We start from the raw sequence: 7,088 nt of genomic DNA on the forward strand, positions 1-7,088 counted from the left end.
CCTGGAAATTAACTTTATTTTATTTGCTCTCAGAACAATTCTATAATAAATATTTTCACCTTTGAGTATATTCTGAAATATTTGTGGATAAGTCCCTAGAAAATGGAATTGCTGACATCAAGTCTTTGTGCACTACAAAATTTGATAATTTCAAATCATACAACTCTGATTTCCACTAGCTTTGTGTGAAAATGCCAACACGGGACATTACTTGGCAAGAAAAAAAAATTGCCGAACTTCTAAATACTATGCATTTGTAATTTTTATTTTAATTTATCTTAAGAATAAGGTTGAGGATTCTTTTATATTTCAAAAGCATCACTTCTATTCCCCTTCTGAAAAAGTTTATTACAAAAAAAAAAAAACAGTTTTGTGAAGATCCCTCTAGTCTTATCACTAGGAAAAAATGATTCCTACCATCAAGCTTCCTGACAGTTTCATTATGCAGCATACTCTGAATTCTTTGAAGTTACTCCTCAATGCCATTGCCCCAGAGCTCACAGGAGAAAAATCTCTTTTCCTTTACTGTATTTGTTGGTAGAAAGTACCCAGGGACCAAGGGGTAGAAAGTGTTAAGAAAGTCCAAAAACTTTGAAAAATCCGAGAACAAAAGAACTTAGATAAATCTTTTACATCTAAGAATTCCCAGTAAAAGCTCTCAGAGGTGACAGAAACAGGAAAAGAAAATCAAATTTTACAAAATGTCTGAATAATTTAAAAATTATTCTTTTGTGTTGTTGTACTCTACAGTGTTTTTTATTTTATTTTATTTTATTTTATTTTTAGAGTATAACAGGTGAAATAAGAATGTATCAATCAGATGTCAGCCATTTATCAAAAGAACCTCAGGGAAACCATGAGGTCTGTTCTCTTAGCTGTTATCTGGGAAGGAAGTGACACCATCAGAACTGCACAGTTAGAGCTAACAATAAGCCAAGGAAAAGGGAAAAAATGATCTGAAGGAGCTGTTCTGTCTGACACACACAGTTTGTTTCCCAGGAAGGAAACATTGCTAACTAGGAAGCCAAATCTAAATTTAGAGATTTAATTAATCTTCCATTTGAAAAGTACAATCAGGATAATCACTGTCTGCTCTAAGGACACCCTCTCTGTTATTCTAAGTATTAACACATCTGTGCATGTGATTGTTACTCCAAGCATAAGGGAGGCAGAACCAAACATTTTAAGATTCATTCTGCTCATCATTTTACAGATGTAGAAATCTAATATGAGTCAAGTTGTTTCTTTAGGGCTGCACTGTGAAAAGTGACTACCAATGCCAAAAGTGCTCCCTGCAGTATTTATTTATCATTCTATCACAAAGGTTTTCATTGGAGCTCAGTGTTGGCACAACTCTAGTATTCTCAGCAACCCCTTTTCTTTTTTCCTTTTCTCACTTCTTTTTTCCTTTGATAAAGTATGAGAGACAGAGAGATAAAGAGGGGATAGAAGGGAAAGGAAAGGAAGGGAAGGGAAGGGAAGGGAAGGGAAGGGAAGGGAAGGGAAGGGAATGGAAGGGAAGGGTAGGGTATGAAAATATCTGCAGCACTGCTGTACCACATGTAAAGCTTCTCTTTGGAGGTGGGGACCAGGGACTTGTACTCTGGTCCTTGATCATATTAGCAAATGCTCTCTACTGGATGAGCTACCACCCAGTTACTGCTCTTTGTTGCACCTTAATAAAGGCTTACCTTGGTAAAAATCAGCTCTGTGGTTTCTGTAGTTTTCCTCTTTCAAACATATATTTATGAATAAATATGTATTAGTCTACTGTTGCTACAACAAAACAACAGATTATATGACTTAAACAATAGATGGTTGACTATTGATCTGGAGGTTAAAAGTCCACGATTAAGGTGGTAGCAGATTGGATTCTTGGATCATTCTCTTCCAGGTTTGCAATTGATCATATTCTCTTTCTGTCCTTATATGGGGAGGGGAATGCCTTGGTGTCTTTTCCTTTTATCAAGGCACTAATATAGTCTCATCTGCATGACTTCAGTCAAGCCTAATTGCCCAACAACACAGAAGGTCAGAGGTTTTTCTCACTGGATATGGGCACTAACAGGGTGATTCATACTCCCAACTGTCTCTACCTTCCCCTACTGGGGTACAGCCCTGGGGATATGGGGCTTCAGGACACATTGGTGAGGTTTTCTACTTTATTGAGGGAGGGGGGTTAATGGTTTACAGTATAATTCTTTTTTTTTTTTTTTAGAGATTTAATAATGGAAGACAAGATTGTAGGATAAGAGGGTTACAATTCTGTTGGGTTGCATCATGGGAGAGTGTCACTTGCAGCAGTGGCAGGATGCAGAAAAAGGAGGTTTGGAGCAGAAAGGGAACACAATCCTTTATTTGTGCTGGCACCTCAGAGTTGGCTGAGAGAGCAACAGTTTGGGCCACGTGGAGGTAGCAAAAATGACCGCTTTGCGCAGCAACCTTCCTTGTGTCTAATCACCAAAGTGAAAGGCCGGCAAGAGAGTAAGTTGTGGAAGAAGAAGGGCATTTATGGGAATAGCTCTCATGAGAATGAGAAGGGGGAGGAGTAACCATAGCACTCCAGGGTAGGATAGTAACTCTCACGGGAATGTGAAGGGGGAGGAGTAACCAAAGCACTCCAACTATCTCGGGGAATTGTGGGCACAACATGGTGGAACAGACTCTCCAAGAATGTCCCAACTCTTGTTGGAACTAGCAATAGCCTGAGGGGGCAACGTGGCAGATGTGACTGCATCTGCACAATTTCCCAGCAGGAGAGAGAACTCGACCAGAGCCAACCTGGGCTGCTGCTTACTCAGTGACACAGAAGAGGAACCAGGAACTCGGGGCTTAGCGGCAACACAATGCAATAATGCCTTTATTGATCAGAGAAAACTGCCTTTATATCTTCTGAAACGGAAGTGACAGGTCGGAAAAGGAAATGGCTAGGAGACGGGGTGGAGAGAAAATAAAAGAGTACGAAGGTAGCAAGTTTCCATCTAACCAGTGGGGATTAAACCAATGCCCTGCAGGCAGGGTGGGTCTCAGGCAAAGCAATGATTATGTAAATAGACTACAGCATCAAACAATGCAGCATGGAGCAGGGGGGAGCTGGCGTAATACCCAACACAATTCCATACAATTCCTATCACGAGAGTTCCATATCCCATCCCTTTCACTGGAAGATTCCCTATTCTTCATCCCTCTGGGAATATGGACCAAAGATCTTTATGGGGTGCAGAAGTTGGAAGGTCTAGCTTCTGTAATTGCTTCTCCACTGGAAATGGGCATTGACAGGTTGATCCATACCCTCAGCCTGTGTCTATCTTTTCCAAGTGGAGTAATTCTTTTTTGTTTTTAATTTCTTTATTGGGGGATTAATGGTTTACAGCCAACAGTAAAAATACAATAGTTTGTTCATTCCCATTTTTCCAGTTTTCCACATAACAATACAACCCCCACTAGGTCCTCCTCTGACATGATGTTCCAGGACCTGAACCTTCCCCACCCACTCACCCCAGAGTCTTTTACTTTGGTGCAAAATGCCAAGGTAATTCTTAATACATAGGTACAGTCTCTCATCTCCCTAGAATAAGTATCTGTAAGACACCTTATACCCTAGCCTAGGTCCTTTTATACTATCTTGAACCAGCACCCCCAAGCTCCTTCATGTCATCCCTTTCCCTCATTCCACAGAGTCCTTTGCTTTGGTGCAATACACCTCTTTCTACTCAATTATCTTTGGATCAAGTTCAGTCTGATCTTGAGTCCCCATAAAGCTTGACTGATAGATAATATCATCTCAGTTATCATTGGAATTCTCCCTTCCTAGAGTTGTGATAGATTATGAGGTCTTACCTACAGCCAAAGTCTGGTAGGTCAGCTCACATTGACTATTAACAGAGATAGCCACTACTCAGTTCAACATACCCTTTCCACACAGCATATAGTCCTACCCACTCTCACTGACTAAGGCTGCAAACAATATTTTCAAAATATTCTCAAGGGTAGTTCTCTTGCTGCCTTCAAAGTCAATGAGAATACTTTCTTCAGTGAACTTGGGTTTCATCTACAGACAAGATCTTCCTGAAAGAGTCTTGTAGGTGAGAAATTTCTAAGGGCTTATCTTTGATTAAAGAAAAAATATAAGAAGAAAAAACTCTTGGGGTCAGGTGGTGGCACTCCTGATTAAGTGCACACATTACAGTGTGCAAGGTCCTGGGTTCAAGCTCCTGAACTTCCCACTTGCAGGTGGGAAGCTTCACAAGTGGTTGAGTAGAGCTGCAGGTGTCTCTCTCTGTCTCTCACACTTTATCTCCCCTTCCCTCTCAATTTCTGCCTGTATCTATCCAATAAATAAATAAATATTTTTAAATTTTATTTATAAAAAGGAAACACTGACAATAACCATAGGATAATAGGGGTACAACTCTACACAATTCCCACCACCAGAACTCCGTATTCCCTTTCCTATTCTTTATCCCTCTGGGAGTATAGACCCAGGGTCATTATAGGGTGTAGAATATGGAAGGTCTGGCTTCTGTAATTGCTTCCCCGCTGAACATGGGCATTGGCAGGCCGATCCATACTCCCAGACTGTCTCTCTCTTTCCCTAGTGGGACAGGGCTCTCAAAAATCAAATCTCAATGAATCATCAAGTCATAATCTTGAAAGTCATAATTTTGGATTTAAAATTTACTTCATTTACCATTTCTCTCTGCAAGTATTTGGTTTGTGTGGTTCTGGAATGATAATCGTAATAAATGTAAAAAAACAAAAACTATGCCTTCCATTAGTGGCAGATTTGAACTGAACTATGGAACAATTAATACCTACAGTTTGAATGCAAAGACACACAGAGTGTATTTTGCCAAAGTAACAAAAATATGATGAAGAAACAAAGATAGTTGTTCTTTTGTACCTTAAAAGTCTCAAGGTAAAAAGCCTATCATATTGTTGACCCTTGTTCAGCTAACCAACATGTGAGTGTAGAAAAGAAAACTAGATGGAATTCAAGAAGAAAGTGTTAGAATCCAAGGTTGAGTGAAAGAGAAATATTTAAATAGAAATCAGGTTGATACCAGAACTCTGGATTTATAATAGCAGAAAAGAAAAAGAGGTGATATCTACGCACAGGATCCTGAGTAAGTGGTCTGCCCCAAATTCCATCTATCACCAGTGAAAGCAGAAAGGAAATGCATAATGAGAGCCAAGCTATGGGGAAACAGTCCAAGATGGGTGTGCCTCCTGTGTGTTTAGTAATCACATGGAGCTCAGCAACTTCCTTCCCGCCTGCCTTCCTTCCTTCCTTCCTTCCTTCCTTCCTTCCTTCCTTCCTTCCTTCCTGCCTGCCTGCCTGCCTTTCTTCCTTCTTTCCTTTCCTTCCTTCCTTCCCTCCCTCTCTTCCTTCCTTCTTTCCTTCCTTCCTCCCTCCCTCCCTCTCTCTCTTTCTTTCTTTTGTTCTTTCTTTTTCTTTCCTTTCTTTCTTTCTTTTTTTCTTTCTCTCTTTCTTTTAGTTACATTTTAATGAGAAGGAAAAGTTTGAACTCAAGAAGTTTCAGAAATCCAAACACCTCTAATCTTCAACCTTTGTCTAAACTTCTTAGAAGATAAGAAATAGTACTATTAGTAGTACTAATGTACATTTGTGTATGAGGTCTCTTGGTCAGCTAATTCCTGGCCCTTTGCTCCACCTAGTGGATTTCCAAGTTGGAGAAGTTCTAAGAAGACATAGTGATGAAGTTATACTTTTGCTGATAAACCTGAACTTTCGTTTATTGGCAATACTCTGTTCTACTCCAACCTGTTGACTGTGTTATTTCATTTATTTTCATTCAAGCCAAATATATATCTGAATCTGATACATTCCTTTTTATCTCTTTTTAATATAATAAATACAATTATGAGATCAGGAGATTTACTAGAACATAAAGGAAATTTCACTCATCTTCTGGTGGCCAAAGTTAATCAAACCTTAACAGGGTCATGTAGCTAAATAATGTTTAATCTAGTTACTAACCTCTGTAAGTCTCCTTTGAGTAATAACTGGTTAAATAAGCATAGTTCTCTCTCTCTCTCTTTGAAGTACCTTAGAAAGAAGTTTCATAGTCAGTTACAAAAACAGATGAAAGAACAATATAAGCATGGCAAAGTTAACTATGTCAAGTACAAGTGGATTCAGATTTGGTTCTTACACAAAAGTCCACATGTTGTAGAAATCAAGTTTAGTGTCATTGTATATTGCAACTGTTACAGTATCCCAAATAATTCATAGTTATGCTCCTGTCAGTCACCAGTTTTCAAATCAATCACATAGGAGCAACAGATCACTAACTTGGTAGAGTCTACACTTAACCATGTGTGATGATCCAGGTTCAAATCCCTGGTCATCAATGGAAATACTATGCAAAGGGGAATCAGGATTCCTGAGAAATGAAGTGGTGCTACAGTATCTCTTTCTTTCTGTTTCTTTCTCCCTCTCTCTTACACTTTACCTGAAAAAAAAGAAGAATCCACCAGGAACAGTGGAATCATGTAGGCATGAGACCCAGTAAAGCTCTGGCAGAAAATATCAATTGTATCATTTTGTGTCCTTACTCTTTATTCCTTAAGCAATTGGTTTTTAACTGGGTTGTGGGTTGAATCATGTCACCCTGACTATTTATGCACTGAAGTACAGTACCTCAGAACATGACTTTATATGAAGATAAGGACTTCATAAAGGCAATCAAGTTAATATGAGGCCAGTAGGGGGTGGTCCAAATTCAATCTACCCAGTGTCCTTAAAAGAAGGGTGTGGGGGGAGTATGGGTTGTGATGGTAGAGCAGATACATATAAAAAAAGGACACCATGTGGCTATGCAGACAACTATCTATAATCCAAGCAGAGAGGAATAGACCTGATAATTCCCTCATAGCCCATAAAGAAACCAATCTTTATTTCAGGCTTTTAGCTTCCAGAACTGTGAGATGATGTGACATTCTTGTTGTTTAATTCATTCAGTTTGTGGTATTTGTTAAATCAGTCCTAGTAAACTACATACTGCCTCTTGCAAATGAGTAAGAAGTTCTCTGCAAAACTGAAATAGTTCCATAGACTGCTAGGG

The sequence above is a fragment of the Erinaceus europaeus genome, chromosome 19 (genome assembly GCF_950295315.1).
Source record: "Erinaceus europaeus chromosome 19, mEriEur2.1, whole genome shotgun sequence".
Classification (NCBI taxonomy): domain Eukaryota; kingdom Metazoa; phylum Chordata; class Mammalia; order Eulipotyphla; family Erinaceidae; genus Erinaceus; species Erinaceus europaeus.